The sequence below is a fragment of the Procambarus clarkii genome, chromosome 51 (genome assembly GCF_040958095.1).
Source record: "Procambarus clarkii isolate CNS0578487 chromosome 51, FALCON_Pclarkii_2.0, whole genome shotgun sequence".
NCBI lineage: Eukaryota > Metazoa > Arthropoda > Malacostraca > Decapoda > Cambaridae > Procambarus > Procambarus clarkii.
This window is the reverse complement of record NC_091200.1, coordinates 30,191,450-30,213,335: the sequence shown is the minus strand read 5'-3', so window position 1 is coordinate 30,213,335 and position 21,886 is coordinate 30,191,450.

Genomic DNA, 21,886 nt, shown 5'->3' with positions numbered 1-21,886 from the left:
TATATATATATATATATATATATATATATATATATATATATATATATATATAGATATCTATATATGCAATTGACGATCACAAAACACTGATCATTTTATGCGGAAAATCCACAGAGAAATATGAAATGAGGTGAACGTTTCGGCTTTAACAAAGCCGAAACGTTCACCTCATTTCATATTTCTCTGTGGATTTTCCGCATATATATATATATATATATATATATATATATATATATATATATATATATATATATATATATATTATTAAATATGACCGAAAAAGTAAGATTAATAATTCTAACACGAATTTTCTCAATCTTTCGTACATTACGCTTCACTGTTGGAGGTAAATAAAAAATCACTTCTCCAAAATTCATTTTTATTTCTAGTCTGACGCGACACGGGCGCGTTTCGTAAAACTTATTACATTTTCAAAGACTTCACAAATACACAACTGATTAGAACTTACGTCTCTCTGATATTATATCTACATTTGAGTGAGGTGGGAAGGGTGATGTGGCATTAACACAAGACAGAACAGGAGGGGATATTAATAGGGTATTAAAAGTCTCAACACAAGACAGAACAGAAACAATGGGTATTGAATAGAAGTGTTTGTAGAAAGCCTATTGGTCCATATTTCTTGATGCTTCTATATTGGAGCGGAGTCTTGAGGTGGGTAGAATATAGTTGTGCAATAATTGGCTGTTGATTGCTGGTGTTGACTTCTTGATGTGTAGTGCCTCGCAAACGTCAAGCCGCCTGCTATCGCTGTATCTATCGATGATTTCTGTGTTGTTTACTAGGATTTCTCTGGCGATGGTTTGGTTATGGGAAGAGATTATATGTTCCTTAATGGAGCCCTGTTGCTTATGCATCGTTAAACGCCTAGAAAGAGATGTTGTTGTCTTGCCTATATACTGGGTTTTTTGGAGCTTACAGTCCCCAAGTGGGCATTTGAAGGCATAGACGACGTTAGTCTCTTTTAAAGCGTTCTGTTTTGTGTCTGGAGACTTTCTCATGAGTAGGCTGGCCGTTTTTCTGGTTTTATAGTAAATCGTCAGTTGTATCCTCTGATTTTTGTCTGTAGGGATAACGTTTCTATTAACAATATCTTTCAGGACCCTTTCCTCCGTTTTATGAGCTGTGGAAAAGAAGTTCCTGTAAAATAGTCTAATAGGGGGTAAAGGTGTTGTGTTAGTTGTCTCTTCAGAGGTTGCATGGCTTTTCACTTTCCTTTTTATGATGTCTTCGATGAAACCATTGGAGAAGCCGTTATTGACTAGGACCTGCCTTACCCTACAGAGTTCTTCGTCGACTTGCTTCCATTCTGAGCTGTGGCTGAGAGCACGGTCGACGTATGCGTTAACAACACTCCTCTTGTACCTGTCGGGGCAGTCGCTGTTGGCATTTAGGCACATTCCTATGTTTGTTTCCTTAGTGTAGACTGCAGTGTGGAAACCTCCGCCCTTTTCCATGACTGTTACATCTAGAAAAGGCAGCTTCCCATCCTTTTCCGTCTCGTAAGTGAAACGCAGCATGGAACTCTGCTCAAATGCCTCCTTCAGCTCCTGCAGATGTCTGACATCAGGTACCTGTGTAAAAATGTCGTCAACATACCTGCAGTATATGGCCGGTTTCAAGTTCATGTCGACTAAGACTTTTTGCTCGATGGCACCCATGTAGAAGTTTGCAAACAGGACACCTAGGGGAGAACCCATGGCGACCCCATCTACTTGCTTAAACATGTGCCCATCCGGGCTCAAGAAGGGTGCCTCTTTAGTACAAGCTTGGAGTAGTTTCCTCAGAATACTTTCTGGCATGTCAAGAGGAGTACAGGCTGGATCACGATACACTCTGTCGGCTATCATTCCGATTGTCTCGTCCACAGGTTCGTTGGTAAACAGCGATTCTACGTCCAACGAGGCTCTTATCCCTGTGGCCCGTGTGCCCCGCAGTAAGTCCACAAATTCCTTTGGAGACTTCAGGCTGAAGGCGCAAGGAACATAAGGAGTCAGCAGGCCGTTGAGTCGCTTCGCCAGATACCCACACCCACGTACAGACTGGCGAAGCGACTCAACGGCCTGCTGACTCCTTATGTTCCTTGCGCCTTCAGCCTGAAGTCTCCAAAGGAATTTGTACATTAACAATGTACCCAACATGAACTTGAGTCCTGGCTTTGTTGCTGTGGACTCTTCCCTTTCACAGTATATACTCAAATGCTCTAATCTTTCTAACAAACGTGACTTAACATAAGCTTTCCCCCTTCCATTTCTTTCTTTCTCTTTCCCTTTCTTTCTCTCTTCTCCCTTTTTCTGTTCATTGTCTTCTACGCTCCCTTGCTATCCTCTTCTTATTCCTATTACCATCTCCTTCGGTGGTTATAATAGGAGCTGCCTCGTATGGGCCAATAGGCCTGCTGCAGTTCTCATTACTTGGAATTACTACTATCCCCTACACCTGACTTTCCTCCTCAGCTCTCTCTTGCCTATTTAATTCTTGTCCCTACCTGTCCTCATCACAATCGACTTGAGAATGGTCCAGGACGGACCGAAACGTCGTCGTCTCTTCAATTTCTAGTGTGTGGTCTGGTCATCATACTTCAGCCACGTTATTGTGACTCATCGCCTGCAGAGAGACGTAAGTTCTAATCAGTTGTGTATTTGTGAAGTCTTTGAAAATGTAATAAGTTTTACGAAACGCGCCCGTGTCGCGTCAGACTAGAAATAAAAATGAATTTTGGAGAAGTGATTTTTGATTTACCTCCAACAGTGAAGCGTAATGTACGAAAGATTGAGAAAATTCGTGTTAGAATTATTAATCTTACTTTTTCGGTCATATTTAATAATATATGTCTACAGGAAAGACTGCTACCAAAATATACTAATATATATATATATATATATATATATATATATATATATATATATATATATATATATATATATATATATATATATATATATATATAGGTTAGGTTTGGTAGGGTTGGTTAGTTATCATATATCTACGTATAACTAGCTAGTTTTACCTTTATATATATATTATTTATATATATATATATTATATAAAAAGTTTGTGAGGAAGACCTCTGGTGCCAATGTGGGGACCCATAGCCTCGGAGAAGAAAATAAAAAGTATTCAGAGGAGACCTTGTGGTCACTCACTAAACACTAATATTATCTTCTACCACTCCCATTCTTTTGTATGTACACATATATATTTGCTTTATTTGAACTTTGTTACAAAGAGGGAGTTACATATAGGTTACAAAGATGGTTATCATATATATATTATTTATATATATATATTATTTATATATATATTATTTATATATATATATATATATATATATATATATTATTTATATATATATTATTTATATATATATTATTTATATATATATTATTTATATATATATTATTTATATATAAATATATTATTTATATATAAATATATTATTTATATATAAATATATTATTTATATATAAATATATTATTTATATATAAATATATTATTTATATATAAATATATTATTTATATATAAATATATTATTTATATATAAATATATTATTTATATATAAATATATTATTTATATATAAATATATTATTTATATATAAATATATTATTTATATATATATATATATATATATATATATATATATATATATATATATATATATATATATATACATATAATATATAATATATATACTATTACACTACATTCTTATATATTACACTAATATATATATATATATATATATATATATATATATATATATATATACATATATATATATATATATATATATATATATATATATATATATATATATATATATATATATATATATATATATATATATATTAGTGTAATATATATATATATATATATATATATATATATATATATATATATACATATATATATATATATATATATATATATATATATATATATATATATATATATATATATATATATATATGTCGTACCTAATAGCCAGAACGCACTTCTCAGCCTACTATTCAAGGCCCGATTTGCCTAATAAGCCAAGTTTTCATGAATTAATGTTTTTTCGTCTACCTAACCTACCTAACCTAACCTAACCTAGCTTTTTTTGGCTACCTAACCTAACCTTACCTATAAATATAGGTTAGGTTAGGTTAGGTAGGGTTGGTTAGGTTCGGTCAGATATCTACGTTAATTTTAACTCCAATAAAAAAAATTGACCTCATACATAGAGAAAAGGGTTGCTTTATCATTTCATAAGAAAAAAATTATAGTAAATATATTAATTCAGGAAAACTTGGCTTATTAGGCAAATCGGGCCTTGAATAGTAGGCTGAGAAGTGAGTTCTGGCTACTAGGTACGACATATATATATATATATATTTATATATATATATATATATATATAACTTTTTAGACACTCAACCCACCAGGAGACTCGAACACTGGCCAACAAGGTGGCAGTTGCATGCTGTATCCACTACGCTATACTTCAAAGCCATAAAGAGAGGTAGGAATTCTGGGGTATTTAACCAACCAGAATTCCAATCCTCTCCCAGGCGATGAGATAGTGTGGGACCTCGGATGCTCTTTCATCGGTTCCTGTTAAATGGGAAAACTCAGTGCCAAATGCTTAATGCACAGACTACCCTATTCCAGTAGCTGAAGTTTATAACTTAACTATATATATATATATATATATATATATATATATATATATATATATATATATATATATGTCTATGCTTAAGGCACAACTCTCCTAAACACGAGAGTGAAGTATAGAACTTTAGAACACTTTCCCACCAGGAGACTCGAACCCTAGCCAGCACAGAAGCCTTCCAGCAACTGGCATAACAGGTACGCCTTAACCCGCTCCACCACCCGCTCAGACACTTAGAGCACTAGAGCAAGTGAGGGGTCATTTAGACGTTAATTTCATCAAGTCCCTGTTAATATGGGAAGTCACAGTGTCTTAGAGCACTAGAGCAAGTGAGGGGTCATTTAGACGTTTATTTCATCAAGTCCCTGTTAATATGGGAAGACACAGTGTCTATGCTTAAGGCACAACTCTCCTAAACACGAGAGTGAAGTATAGAACTTTAGAACACTTTCCCACCAGGAGACTCGAACCCTAGCCAGCACAGAAGCCTTCCAGCAACTGGCATAACAGGTACGCCTTAACCCGCTCCACCACCCGCTCAGCTCAGTGCTGGCTAGGGTTCGAGTCTCCTGGTGGGAAAGTGTTCTAAAGTTCTATACTTCACTCTCGTGTTTAGGAGAGTTGTGCCTTAAGCATAGACACTGTGTCTTCCCATATTAACAGGGACTTGATGAAATTAACGTCTAAATGACCCCTCACTTGCTCTAGTGCTCTAAGGGTCTGAGCGGGTGGTGGAGCGGGTTAAGGCGTACCTGTTATGCCAGTTGCTGGAAGGCTTCTGTGCTGGCTAGGGTTCGAGTTTCCTGGTGGGAAAGTGTTCTAAAGTTCTATACTTCACTCTCGTGTTTAGGAGAGTTGTGCCTTAAGCATAGACACTGTGTCTTCCCATATTAACAGGGACTTGATGAAATTAACGTCTAAATGACCCCTCACTTGCTCTAGTGCTCTAAGGGTCTGAGCGGGTGGTGGAGCGGGTTAAGGCGTACCTGTTATGCCAGTTGCTGGAAGGCTTCTGTGCTGGCTAGGGTTCGAGTCTCCTGGTGGGAAAGTGTTCTAAAGTTCTATACTTCACTCTCGTGTTTAGGAGAGTTGTGCCTTAAGCATAGACACTGTGTCTTCCCATATTAACAGGGACTTGATGAAATTAACGTCTAAATGACCCCTCACTTGCTCTAGTGCTCTAAGGGTCTGAGCGGGTGGTGGAGCGGGTTAAGGCGTACCTGTTATGCCAGTTGCTGGAAGGCTTCTGTGCTGGCTAGGGTTCGAATCTCCTGGTGGGAAAGTGTTCTAAAGTTCTATACTTCACTCTCGTGTTTAGGAGAGTTGTGCCTTAAGCATAGACACTGTGTCTTCCCATATTAACAGGGACTTGATGAAATTAACGTCTAAATGACCCCTCACTTGCTCTAGTGCTCTAAGGGTTTGAGCGGGTGGTGGAGCGGGTTAAGGCGTACCTGTTATGCCAGTTGCTGGAAGGCTTCTGTGCTGGCTAGGGTTCGAGTCTCCTGGTGGGAAAGTGTTCTAAAGTTCTATACTTCACTCTCGTGTTTAGGAGAGTTGTGCCTTAAGCATAGACACTGTGTCTTCCCATATTAACAGGGACTTGATGAAATTAACGTCTAAATGACCCCTCACTTGCTCTAGTGCTCTAAGGGTCTGAGCGGGTGGTGGAGCGGGTTAAGGCGTACCTGTTATGCCAGTTGCTGGAAGGCTTCTGTGCTGGCTAGGGTTCGAGTCTCCTGGTGGGAAAGTGTTCTAAAGTTCTATACTTCACTCTCGTGTTTAGGAGAGTTGTGCCTTAAGCATAGACACTGTGTCTTCCCATATTAACAGGGACTTGATGAAAATATATATATATATATATATATATATATATATATATATATATATATATATATATATATATATATATATATATATATATATATATATATATATATATATATATATGTATATATATATATATATATATATATATATATATATATATAATATATATTATATAAATTATTTATATATATATATTATTTATATATAAATTATATATATAATTATATAGGTCATATGTTTTTGTATTTTTGCTGATTTGTTAGTAAATAATAAAAGAAATATAAATTATTTGATTTTTTTAGCCTTAAATTGGTTTTAATATTTAAATTGAAAACAATAATATAATATAAAAAATATAAGAAAAATAATAATTCATTATAAAATAATATATAATAAAAATAATATAATATAAAATAATATAATTTAATTTCAAGAAATTTAACTTTAAACACAAAGATGTGAAAAGGGTTCAGATAAGGCTCAAACCTTTCACAAGAGATTCATATTGGTGTATGAATGGATTATGAATGACTAGGAGTGTAAAGTTGCCACAACATCTCAAATTAGTGTTAGATACATATGTCTTGGTTATAAGTTTTGGAAACCTATTTAAGTCCACACACAATATCGTATCTGATACGATAAAACAAACGTTTCCAATCCTTTCAAATACTTTCCAGATATGTTGTGGCAACCTAAAATTGTTTGCTGGGTAGGGTCTCCACAGGCAACACCGTCTGGGGTCAGCCACAGGCGCACTTCCTGGAGTCAACAACAGACGACACTGCATGAGGTAAGCGACAGGTGGCACTGCCTAGGGTCAGCCCCAGGCGGCACTGCTTGGGGTCAGCCCCAGACGGCACTGCCTGGGGTCAGCCACAAGTGGCACTGCCTGGGTTCAGCCACAGGCGGCACTGCCTGGGTTTAGCCACAGGTGGCACTGCCTGGGTTCATCACAGGCGGCACTGCCTTGGGTCAGCCACAGGTGGCACTACCTGGGGTCACCACAAGCGGCACTGCCTAGGGTCACCACAGGCAACACTGCCTGGGGTCAGCCACAGGCGGCACTGCCTGGGGTCAGCCACAGGTGGCACAGCTTGGGGTCTGTTGGAAATTTCAAACACTAATACAATACAGTTGTATTATTATTAATTATTACTAAAATCTACTAATTACTGTAGTAACTAAAATTAACAAACAGTAGAGTTCACATGAACTAATAATTGTATCTGCACAATAATGCTAGAATTCTTATGTAACCAGACACTAGTATTGCGTCAGATTCTACCAAAATAAACACATTTATATCCAGTGTGTTAGAGAATTGAGTTTGATTCTCTAAAAACAACAGTATTCTGTGTGATTATTATTTACCGATGACATGACTCCCAAATAATGCCAAATCGAGCGTTTCTAGTTACAACTGTTATCTGGTAATAAATTTAACGTCACGCGTGAATGCCATGGAGAGAAATTAAAATCATCTCCATCTCTCGTTTACCATCGTAAAACGAGAAAGTAATAATATTTAACTCCCCAGAATTATAGCCCAGTCTTTATCAAAGCATTTTAACCACAACTGCGAGAAATAATATTATTCGTGGTGAATTATTTGTATGACGAATGCGAGACGCGGGCAGGGAGAGACACCATTAAGGAGAGAGCGTGTGGAGGCATCAGTGAGAGAAAAGGCGCCAGAGTGCGGTGTGAAGACTTGTTGCGGAATTGAGCAACTCGTTTGGTGTCAGTGTCATAGGATACATTGTGGTGAATCGTCAGCAAGAATTAACCTGACATTCAGCCCAGAACTTGTCAATTTGTTCTGTGTAATCCATTGTGACCGGCCAGAGAAGCGCGTCGACATCTAGGCCAAGCTAGCCACCACGTGTTCGTCATTGTGACGCTAGAGCCTGGGACGTGAGTTTCGGCAAGCTTCAACTTATACAGTGCCCTATTAGCTAAGTACTCATATAATTCCCTTTTGATGCATCATTAGAGATTGTATATAGCAGGGTAGCTTGTCGTCACGCCGAGCGACATAAATAAAACACATGTTAGTATATTTTATTACTCTCCATTCCCAATTTCTTGAATATAGATATTTAGCAGCCTAATATGTTGCTACGTAATATATCTTAATTTACAGCTTGCATGTGAAGAATTCCCCGAGCTGTTACTTTACCCATGTTATTCATCTCCCAGTGTTCCACGAAGAATTCCGGACATTCCGAGGATGATTCGTGACTGATGTCTTCGAAAACGTCTTCAAGCTAAGACTTTTTCGTATTTCTTTATTATTCAAATTATCTGTACTTAATTGTCATTACAGAGTACTGTGCACTGGAAGTAACACATTTTATTATAATTATTAATTTCTGATATTCATGATCTATATTCTTATTGGTGACAAATTTACTATTGATTCTCTAATTGGTCATAAGATTAGGTTACTGAATGTACGAATGAATGTACGAATGAACTGGTGTACGAACCACACTAGTTCCTGGACATATATGAAGTTCTAGCAATAACCCCCCAATGTAGGTGTTTGAGGCTTTGATTCAAGTAAATTATTTATACAGCCCATTAATTATTCAAGTGATTATATATCTAGTATTTATCCATAGTTACTGGTTCCTCTAGGAATTTCTAATGATCACATTTTATTAGTTTCCCTCTTTACTATAAAAGCGAGTGGTCCTTCGTAATTGATTTCATTACTTTAATAATTAAATAAATAGAGTCAAGCCCCAAATGTCCCACATTATGGTCCTTATCGGACCGGATAAACATAAATTATAATTATAAATACTAATTAGTAATAACTAATCAACGTGTGAAGTAGTCTAGACTAACCATTTTAATTAATTGTGTCTACCAACAGTGTAACGCATAGGTTAGCCTAAATCACACCAATTCATTGCTACTTACACCTTATGTATAAGGTAACACTCGTGGGACACAGTAAATTGCCCACAACACTTAGGCCTACACTTCATACTTAAGTAAGAATCTTTAGGTCACCAAGAGCAACAGCTCATAACTTGTATGTTAATTCCTCACTAACACCAATTATGTGTTAACTATTTGGGCTATACAAATATTTCAATATACGGCTGTCAGCAGACTGTCCATTATAGCCTGAATTCATTCCATAATTACTGATTCACTCAAGTCAGTGGATTATTTACATTTTAGGATCCAGTATACTAATATAAATTGCTGATCCCATACTAACTAATCATTACTAACCCTGATAACATTTTATTCCACAATTAGGAGTACATTCAGGAGTTAGATATTATTTACGGCAGTAGAATACTTGCCAAACACAATTAATTCTCTTGTGTTCATTTAATTTCTTATACACATAATTCTACCAGTGTATATATTATATAAACCATAAAATCCAAAAAAACAAAAATACAGCACAATTATTTACACATTATTGCACCACAATATAATCTTTGCCAACCTTTATTAGGTAGCAATTTAGGCTGTGATTGTGCTGAATTTGGCACAAACATAGACTAAATAAATTTGTAGTTTCTTAAGTAGAAATTCTCACGACTAGGCTTGAGCTAGTTAGTGGCATATATTATACATTCTTGTGCTGACCCTATCAAGGGTGGGATTAACCATTTATTGTGTAATTATATTTTATTGCATATTTCTATGTACATCTTTGAGTGTTGCTGTAAGTTCACTACCCATCCAAGGCTGATTTTGAAGAGCTAAGCTAAGGAACAACTGTAGTGAGACCAAGGTACCACTCAAATCTTAGTTGCTTATTATTAGGTAGGTAGCTGACCTCTAAATGAGGTAAATTACAACCAGCCTCAAGAAAATATCAGGCTGTCAATAATTATACCTGCTCTACATCAAGGAGCAGACACCATAGCTGTACAAGTAGCTATATAAGCACTATAAGGCTCAAATTTACCACAAGAATGACTCCTCTAGAAAGGAATGCAAGATTCTTGAGAATTCTTCAAGTTCGCCTAGGGGAACTGCTTATCAGATGTGACAACTGTATAGAAACTAACCCAGTTGACGTCTACAGACTAGTAAGTTCCATAAGGAACGCTAACCAAAAATATGACTATATAAAGACTGTAATCGAGTCTCATAGGAATTTACTCCAGGTCGGTCATACGGACTCAGACAAATTACGTCTAACAGAATCTGATCTTGATGACTATGAACGTAGCATTCAAGACATATTAGACCGATATAAAAAGGTGCTTGCGAGACAAGATATTCCCGAGTGGATAGAACAGATCTTTAACAGACCTACAACCAAGCAAGCACCCAGCTCAGATGAAATACTTGAGCTACCTCAAGATGAGGAGAATCCTCTAATCAATACTGATCACTATACAGGATCAACAACTGAAGTTCAACCTTCATTTTCTAACATCTCATCTAATACAACTTCACGTAATGATTTGTTTACAGAGTCTGATCAATCTTCAGACAGCTCTTCTCAATGTTCCCTGGATTCTATAAATTCAATGCAGGAAGCTACTGAATTAACTAGCTCCTCACAAGAACCCAGAGAAACAAGTGAAGCTGCAATAATCAGTGAATCTGAACCAGAAGATGATAAAGCTAATGCTGCAGCAGCAGTCGAAGCTGTAATTAAAGCTGAGGCTAAGCAAGAAGCCTTAAGCAACACAAGTAATGGTCACAATTGCTCACACTAGCCTTCTAAAGTAAGTGCTAACAATGAGAAGACTATTATAAACATTGTACACCAATTATTAGATTTATCTTCACCAGAACAATCAGTTGACTCTTTATAAGCCTTTAGTTTTCAGCTTGAGTCACTGTTAAATTCCTTCAGTAAAGAGGTGGATCACCCAACTGCTGAGTGGATGACAAAAATTGTCATCCAAAGAAAATTGTCTGGTGACACACTTAATAAATTATATGTATACCAGAATGGTAATACCCTGTCAATGCAGTATATATTTGCAGGTTTGCGCAATATAAGTAATAATACAGCAAATCAGGCACTTAATGCTTCATCTGAATGCACCAAAACTGTACCCACATCAGTTTCCTTACCTGAAACTCCTAAAGTGACACTGTCACTAGATAATAAGGGTACTAATAATCAATGTAATGACAATGAGTCAAACACTGATTCATCAGTAAGGCCTAAGAGCCCCACAGGTGCTCCTAAGAGACCTAATAGTCCAAAGAGCACTCCCAAGAGCCTAGTAATGGCTCCCCAGAGTACACCAAATACTCACAAGAGAATAAATAACAAGCAAATGCAAGCAGCAAAACCATCACAACCTGCAAGTACTGTTTTACCTAAACTGGTAACCCCTAAACGAGCTGTAGGATGGAGAATATGCTTGTTTTGCAATCAAAAACATTCTCTGTACAAATGTACTAATTACCCTAATAGAGACACAAGAGTCAGACGACTCAAACAGTTACACAAATGTACTAGGTGTCTCAAATCACATAATGTTAATAGCTGTGAAACCCCACTGAACACCTGCAATAGGTGTAGAAGGGGCAAGCATCATGCTGCACTGTGCAAATTGGTTAGGAAAAATTATGTCAATCCTAGAATAGGAGGTAGAGAATCTACACCAGTACAGTGCTGCAAGGTGCGAGATGTGTACAGCATAACTTCACAAGCATCTCAAGTGGATGCTGCTTTGCCTACTGCCCAACTTCAAGTGAAGAACAGAGGAGCCAAGATCACCACACGTGGACTATTTGATCAAGGTTCCCAGAGAACTTTCATAACTCAGAAAGCAGCAGAGGCACTCAATTTACAACCAATTAGACAGGTAAAGTTAAACTTGTCAGGGTTCATGATAAATCGAGGAACCAATGAATACTCAGTAGTTCAACCGCTTGTACGACTAGGTAGTCATGCCAAGGCTGTCCAAGCCATTGTTGTAGATCAAATACCTTTTGACTTAAATATTAAGGGTCTAGGGTACACAGCCCACTTCCTGCAGGAACGTGAAATTAATTTGGCTGACAACAAGTTAACGTCTGACCGCCTTAACAATGTAGATGTACTAGTAGGAGCCGACTACTATTACCAGTTCATAACTGGACATGTTAAACGATTGGGAATGAATATGCTCCAATCTGCAGGTGGCTACTTACTTACTGGTAAAGTTCTGAATGTGAACAAGCCTAAGCCTGCCAACAATAATAAATTAGTCAGCAGTAAATCAATTCTCCAGCAGCAAGCTAAAATGAGAAACACAGCTGAGTAATAAACTCAGATTGAATGTAGTACAATTAGTATTCGCCGAGATGTTTCATAGCTCTCAGTGAAAACCAGTGGTCTGTACTCAAACAAGTACAAGTCACAGCGACCAAGCCATTGAATTCGCTGCAGACCTAGAATTATTCTCGACAAGTAATAATTGACCACACTCAGTCTTCCTAGGTAAATTATAATGTTAGGCTAGAGAATCTAGCACTCAATGCCACTGGCATTTCCTGAATTTAGTAATACTATGAAGTCATCAAGCAACTTCTGTAATTAGAAATTCACTAGGACCACTGGTCCACATTACTTGCGCTTGAGGTTTGCCAAGAAAACCTTATTAATACAATGTTTTCTGCACTAAGAGTTAGTGATAAATACTTGCATTAATTTTATTTGAGTTCTTTTTCTTTCGTTTCTGCTTAATTAATGTAGGAGCGCAGCACGAACAAACTTGCAAACTTACCAATACGTAAGTGAATCTACAGAGAACTAATAACCCGTGAAACGTTTAGGTTGAGAAAATGTTACAAATTATCTTGAATAGGATTAATCGTAGCAGTATTTAATTTCCAGCAATCTTAGGTTTCCCTTTGTTTAATGCATTATCGTTAAACATCAGCATTGTTAATTAACATGCTTCATGAGCTCAATATAGCTCACCTTAGAATTAACATAACAATTGAGTGCTTACTGTTCCCCATGCGAATACGAGCTCAATATTGCTCGCCATGTCAATTGAACGCTCTGATGTTCCCCATGCCACGAGCACTGCTCGCCATGATAATCGAACGATGCAATACTCTACCTCGTTAATTCGAGCTCACTGTACATTGTACATTGAGTTACATTGACGAGTTCAATGTAACTCACCCTGTTAACATGCTTACCGAGCTCAATATAGCTCCTCATGTTAACGAGCTCACTGTAGCTCACCCTGTCAACACTGTTGACGAGTTCAATATAACTCACCTTGTTAATATGCTTACCGAGCTCAATATAGCTCCCCATGTTAACGAGCTCACTGTAGCTCACCCTGTCAACACTGTTGACGAGTTCAATATAACTCACCTTGTTAACATGCTTACCGAGCTCAATATAGCTCCCCATGTTAACGAGCTCACTGTAGCTCACCCTGGCAACACTGTTGCGAGCTCAATATAGCTCACCATGTTCACGAGTTCAATATAGCTCAACCTGTTAATGAGCTCAATACAGCTCCCAATGTTAATTCGAGTACATTTTGCTCAAAATTAGCTTAGTCCCTTACTTAGGTAGGTTAGAAATTTAAACCATTTATTTAGGTAGGTTTAGGGACTTTAGTTAGTGTCAACTGAGTACTAGCCTAATCTGTACTCACCATTAATTACAGTTGACTATACTTACAGAGACTGATTTAATAAACTCAATTTCATGTAAAGGTGATTTCGTATTAACAAGTTTACTGTGTCAAGCCTATGAGCTGCACTTCAATTAGCTCATAAGTCAGAATGACTAGGCTACCAATCTCACTGTCGACTCAGAATCTTCCTTGATTTTAATGAATAAACCCTTTCAGTTCTCTAATTTTCCACTATCTTAGCTAGTTAGCAAATTAGTTGTACCATCAGTCAGAATGACTACTGCACGGCAGTGCACATTAAATTCAATTTCCTCATTTGATTTTGGGGTGATCATGATGCTGCGTGATGTTTTTGTCTAGTAACTCAATAGTTACAAGTCACAGCGACCCTAGACAGTGACCTTACTACAGTGTCATGGTCTCCTTGATCTTAAATGACCCAATAATACTTTACTGTATAATAATGTAGAATACAACTTATGCAATAATGTTATCAGTTCTTAGGAACTTTTTCTGAGTTTGCCTACGAATCAGCGACTGCGTAATACACCATTACATGTCACTGCTACCCTAGTTGTTGAGTTTATTGTAAGCTTTAGAGGGTTCCTGATTAGCGATAACTTAATCATTTAATGTTTCAATATTTAATACATGTTTCCACTAGAGCAGTTATTCAACAATGCAAACGGAAACTACAACCCTAACTAAGCTCAAATAACTAAGCTCTAACTAAGGGCAAATAACTTCTCATCCAATTTAAGTAATCTTGATGATACTGTGTTGTGATGTCAAGTAACAAAACAGTTACAAGTCACAATGACCCCAGAACATTCACATCACAGTAGATTCTTCGTTATTTAAATTGTATGATTTAAATTCTTAATTGTTGTATAGGCTATAAATAACATTAATTTTGTCTAGAGTATCTGAGAGTTTATTAGACTTTGAGACTTAGTAACATAAACATTACATGTCATAGCGACACCAGTCACAGAGTTTATTGTAAGCTTTCTTAGTTATTAGCTTTAGGTAATTCATAATAACATGTTTCATTTAACATGAAATCTGCAAGACTTAAGTTTCTTGTATGTCCTTGACAAATACGGGACATCCGTTATGTGTGTACTAACATACTAACATACTAATATTAATATTAACTTCGGGATGGGTACGTCAGTACTCAACATTACACTGCGACCCGATAAATCTCCCCCCGGAGTTATGTTGGAAATTTCCAACACTAATACAATACAGTTGTATTATTATTAATTATTACTAAAATCTACTAATTACTGTAGTAACTAAAATTAACCAACAGTAGAGTTCACATGAACTAATAATTGTATCTGTACAATAATGCTAGAATTCTTACGTAACCAGACACTAGTATTGCGTCAGATTCCACCAAAATAAACACTGCCTGGGTCATCACAGGTGGCACTGCCAGGGATCACCACAGGCGGCACTGCCTGGGGTCACCACAGGCGACACTGCCTGGGGTCACCACAGGTGGCACTGCCTGGGTTCAGGCACAGGTAGCACTTCCTGGGGTCACCACAGGAGTTACTGCCTGGGATCAGCCACAGGTTGCACTGCCTATGGTCACCACAGGCGGTACTGCAAGGGGTCACCACAGGCGGCACTGCCTGGGGTCAGCCACAGGCGGTAATGCCTGGGGTCACCACAGGCTGTACTGCCTGGGGTCATCAAAGGCGGCACTACCTGGTGTCAGCCACAAATAGCACTGCCTGGGGTCAACACTGGTGGCACTGCCTGGAGTCACTACAGGCGGCACTGCCTGGGGTCAGCCACTGGCGGCATTGCCAAAGGCCACCACAGGCGGCACTGCCTAGGTTCAGCCACAAGTGGCACTGCCTGGGGTCACCACAGGCGGCACTGCCTGGGGTCAGCCACAGGCTGCACCTGGGGTCAGCCACAGGCGACACTGCCTGGGGTCACAACAGGCTGCACTGCCTGTGGTCATAACAGGCAGTACTGCCTGCGGTCACAACAGGCTGCACTGCCTGGGGTCACCACAGGCGGCACTTCCTAGGGTAAGCCACAGGTGGCACTGCCTGGTGTCATAACAGGCAACACTGCCTGGGTCACCACTGGCGGCACTGCCTAGGGTCACAACAGGCAACACTGCCAGAGGTCAGCCACAGGCGGCACCTGGGGTCCGCCACAGGCGACACTTGTGGGAACCGACCTGTGAGATTTATATTTCTTTAATTTATATGAATTTATATTTACGTTAATTTATATACTTCGATAGCAATTTGTATGATGTTAAGTGGACTGTATTTCTGCAATAATCTCACAAATCGATCCTCTACACATTAGGGGGGGTTTATATTGAATTTATATATATGCAGTCAATAAAACTACAGTATTAAACTACATATATTGTTAAACATTGAAAAGGTTCCTTATCTTATTGTACAGCAGGCCTTAGTCCACCAGGTATAACCAGGATGTAGTCACCATATTATCCTCTTTGAGGTAGCTTCCATCACCCAGTAACTGGTACACAAAGCATGCTTCCTCGTCTTGACATGTCAAAAGGGCGCTAGCTATGAAGCCAGAATCCTATTATATGACAGCTATATCAGAGAAAACACTGTACAAGGAACCATAAAGACCTAGGCTTAATTACCTTTTGTATGAGGCGATCTCGTATTCTAAACGGCTCACCCTATCTAATGACATTAATGGCCATAAATGATAGATAAATGGGTTTCGGCAGAACACTTAGCTTGTATTTGTTGACAGCATGTTGATAATGGTACACCTTTGGTTTCCATAACACTTCGTCCAAGTAAAATTAACAGGAGCTGAATTGCTCTCATGCCTCTGGTCTAAGTACAATAACAATGGCTGACCACTCCCTCCTCACTGACACTACTGGCCTACATTGTCCAGATGACAGTAAGTGATAGAAGGGTCACATTTACTCCATTTTAATATTGATAATTAAGTTAATTTATATGAGATGTTTTTATGATGGTAAAGTCCAAAGACTAATGTATTTAAGAATAATTCCCACCATAATAGGTGGTGAATTTATAATAGTATGTGGTAATGATATCCCGTTTTCTATAGACGGAAATTCCACTACAAGTTACATTTTCTATGGGTTAACTTGTTTATACAAGACAGCAATATTATCTGCCTGTATGATATTATTAAATGGTGTCGGATTTTCTGACATAATTCCCCGGGGGCTGCTCACGGGTCGAAGTCCTATTTAGAACAGACAAACACCGATACTCCTCCTTCGAATTATTAGATTAATTTGATGTTAGTAGTTAGTAATCACACATTTGTGCGTCTGTTCGTACAGGACGGATGTCCCGTACTCGAGTTGCAGGGGTTAGAAGTCTAATGCGATTTCATTTCCCTGTTAACTCTTGAAAGGCTAAAATTCAAGCCTAAGTACATATTATTTAACCCAGACGACTGAATGTGATCAAGTACTACAGTCAAGTATGATTCAGGGACTGCAGTGAGATCAGTGACATTAGATATAACTTGAAGTTTGTTCAGATAACTGATCACTGATATATAAACACTGAGGCCCATGGAATACATCTTGATTAAATAATAAATGTATCAAATCAGTCATCAGATTTATTGGGGTTTAATTTAGTTAATTGATTCAGAAGATTGAATAGCTCATCATTAAAGTAAAGTGTGGTTCTGAGACTGCAGTGGGTTCAGTGACATTGGTCGCAGTGACTTGTAGCTGTTTAGGCTACTGTTCACTGATTTGCCACTGAGGCCTCATGAACTAATCTTCAGCTTTAAATGATGATACTAACATCAACCTCTGTTGGTATAGTCAGCTGTAATCTCCTTAGTATAATGCTACTGGAGAAATATAATCAGCTGACAAATATAGATTTCTATTGGTATTGTTTATCTGCAGCCATAGGTCTCCTCAGGCTTGATACTGGACCTGAGAGTAATTTACCTCCTGCAGAATTTAACATGGTTATGCCCTGATATTTAGCAGTGCTAATGATGAATCGATGGCAATAGTCTGTCCCAACAAGGAGACCGAAGTCGGTGAGGTGATCAGACTTAATATTATCTGCCAATTTTATTCCTCTATTTCTCAGGAATTTGGCTGTTGCTCTCAGACCTTGAACTTGTAGGTCTACTGGTATTTTGTCCACCACAATGACTTGTACTCTACAGACGTACCTGCCTAAACGTACTGATGGCTGTACCACCTGGTAGACTTGAGGTCCTGCATCTGTTACAAACCCTGAGATGTTGAATGACGTCTGGGCTACAGGCCTTAATTGTAGTTCATCTGCCAACTTTTTAGTGACATATGTTCTCTGGGACTCTTGGTCAAACAACCCACGGGTATGGACCTTGGCCCTCTTATTCTGGATGGTAATTTGGGCAGTAGGGAAAGTCGTATTACCTTTAGACTTTGCCGATTGGACACTCTTCGTTTGTTGCACCTTGCAGTACTGTACAGTGGTGGGAATGCTATCTTCCACCTTGGGTCTTGAATACGTTAATTTCGTATGTTTGCACAGTGCTGCATGGTGCCTACCTCTTCTACACCTGTTGCAGGTGTTGAATTGGGTATCACAATAGTCTATGTTGTGTGACTTGAGACACCTTGAACATCTCCCTAATTCCTGGAGTCGCTCAATACGAGTGTCTCTGGTTGGATAATTAGCACAACAGTATGTTGAATGTTTCTTTTGCAGAACATACATGTCCCCCAGCCTACTGCACGTTTGGAAGTTACCGGTTTGGGTGAACTAGTAACAGTAGGCTTGGAAGGATTCTGCTGCATTGTCAGATTTTCTGCAACTTGATGTTAGAGTAATTGACTGATGTTTATTTGGGGATGTTGTTTTACCCTTTAATTGACTATTATTTTCTATTTCTGAAGGCTTGCATGGGGCTTTAACTTCCTCATTTGCTCGTCGTTTGTTTATGATGGAATGTAAACCTTCAGTGATGTCCTGTACTGTCAGGATGGTGTTATGTTGATGTGTGTATAATTCATCTAGTATATCGCTGGACAATTTTCGTTGAAGGACTACTTTGGTCATCCATTCACTAGTAGTTATATCAACCTTAAGACTGAATGTTCTTAGTAGTGACTCAAACTCCATGCTGAAGGATTGTAATGAGTCAGCAGTCTGATCAGGTTGAGGTAAGTCCAGCAATTGTAGTACTAGATGTATGACAGTTTTCTCATTGCCAGCATTATTCCTAGGAGGCTGGACTGGGAAATTAGTGCTGTCGCTATTTTCATTTACATTTTCTACTACTGGTTCAGCTTCACCTCTAGTTTGGAGGCATGTTAACTTAGTAGCCTCAGGTATTGGGTTTTCAGAATCCACAGTGACTGTGGATAAATTGTCTGAGAACGGCTTACTTTCTGGTCATATAATATTGGGTGAAGCTGTAGTGGGTGAAGCTTTACTGGGTGAAGCTTTATCCTTGTTGATTAAAGGATCTAATCTAGCTTGACATTTATTCTCAAAAAGATCCAGATCATCCATAACATTATCTACTTTATTTGATGTATTTCCTAATTGTTCTGATTCAATTATCCTGTGTAAATGTTCCAACCTGCCTTGAGTTTCTTCTTCATATTGTGCTAGGTCAGACAGGAATGGTTCCACATCTTCAACTACTATGTCGTCGTGGACCTGATTTTGGTAAGATTTCCTATTTGCTTTCAATATATGCAATTGGGTTTGATTCTGTAACAGTGGTATTTTCAACCGACGATAATTAATTACAGGCTCATATAACAACTGTTCATATTGGTCGAGATCTCTTGTTAGTTGACGTTTACTTGCGACTGAAGCACGCTTTGCTTTCTGTGGATTAGTCATGGTGACTTGTTAATTGGACACCACTGGCTCATAAATTGTGAGCAAGTACTAATGGTAGCCTAGGGTATAATTCTGCACTCACTAGGCGATAATCTTACCTCTACTAGAGGTTAGCACTTAAAATTAATACACATTATATATATACAATCATACACACTAATGATTTGAGTGATAAACCAGTGTCATGGAAGTACCTTTAGGTTAGCTCTTCTATGTCAACCTAGGATGGTATAGACACTAATTAATCACTCAAAGGTGTAATGATCATAAGTAAATTATTATATATGCACAACTCAACTCGAGTTGATAAAATTTACACCCAAAATAGGGTCTGCACCATTCATTAATGGTGCTAGGTTGTTCAATATAGTACAACTAGACTATGGTAACGGAACTAGGATGAACAATAAATAGTTCAACTAGTCAATGGTAATATCCTACCCTGTTGTGGGTTGGCAGTTGGTAAATATTATATTGTGAACACTAGTGCAATATATTAAATAATTCTCTATTTTGGAGAAATAATATACACAATTATTGCTGATAGCCTCTTAATTAGCCTCTATGAAACTTCAAATATTATCAAGAAGTATTAAATATTATTAGTGACCTCGCGAAATTAACTCCACAAAATTCGTGGATAATCTCTCGCGAAATTTAACACCACGAAATCCGTGAACAATCTCGCAAAGACACAGCCACTAATTTGGCTGGCTTCAATATTAGCGCTGTCATCTCACGGAAAACCCGCCACCAAATATCTGTGGGTGTGCATGAAACCGCTGATAAGGCCGAACTCAGCTGAGGGGGGCTCCTGAGCTCGCATGAGGCAACGCCGCCGTCTTTGACTGCCTTTGTATAAATCACACTGCACTAGTATATTTAATGAATCCACTGGTTAACTGGTTCATCCGGTACTAAGATGACCAAATAATCTGTCATCCGACTCGAAGATGACCAAATAATGTGGGTTCATAAGACCAAATATTCCGGTTCTGAAGGCCCAAATAATCCGGTTCGAAGGACCAAATAATGTGGGAACCGACCTGTGAGATCTATATTTATTTAATTTATATGAATTTATATTTACGTTAATTTATATACTTCAATAGCAATTTGTATGATGTTAAGTGGACTGTATTTCTGCAATAATCTCACAAATCGATCCTCTACACATTAGGGGGGTTTATATTGAATTTATATATATGCAGCCAATCAAACTACAGTATTAAACTACATATATTGTTAAACATTGAAAAGGTTCCTTATCTTATTGTACAGCAGGCCTTAGTCCACCAGGTATAACCAGGATGTAGACACCAAATTATCCTCTTTGAGGTAGCTTCCATCACAAAGTAACTGGTACACAAAGCATGCTTCCTCGTCTTGACCTGTCAAAAGGGCACTAGCTATGAAGCCAGAATCCTAATATATGACAGCTATATCAGAGAAAACACTGTACAAGGAACCATAAAGACCTAGGCTTAATTACCTTTTGTATGAGGCGATCTCGTATTCTAACCGGCCAACCCTATCTAATGACATTAATGGCCATAAATGATAGATAAATGGGTTTCGGCAGAACACTTAGCTTGTATTTGTTGACAGCGTGTTGATAATGGTACACCTTTGGTTTCCATAACACTTCGTCCAAGTAAAATTAACAGGAGCCGAATTGCTCCCATGCCTCTGGTCTAAGTACAATAACAATGGCTGACCACTCCCTCCTCACTGACGCTACTGGCCTACATTGTCCAGATGACAGTAAGTGATAGAAGGGTCACATTTACTCTATTTTAATATTGATAATTAAGTTAATTTATATGAAATGTTTTTATGATGGTAAAGTCCAAAGACTAATGTATTTAAGAATAATTCCCACCATAATAGGTGGTGAATTTATAT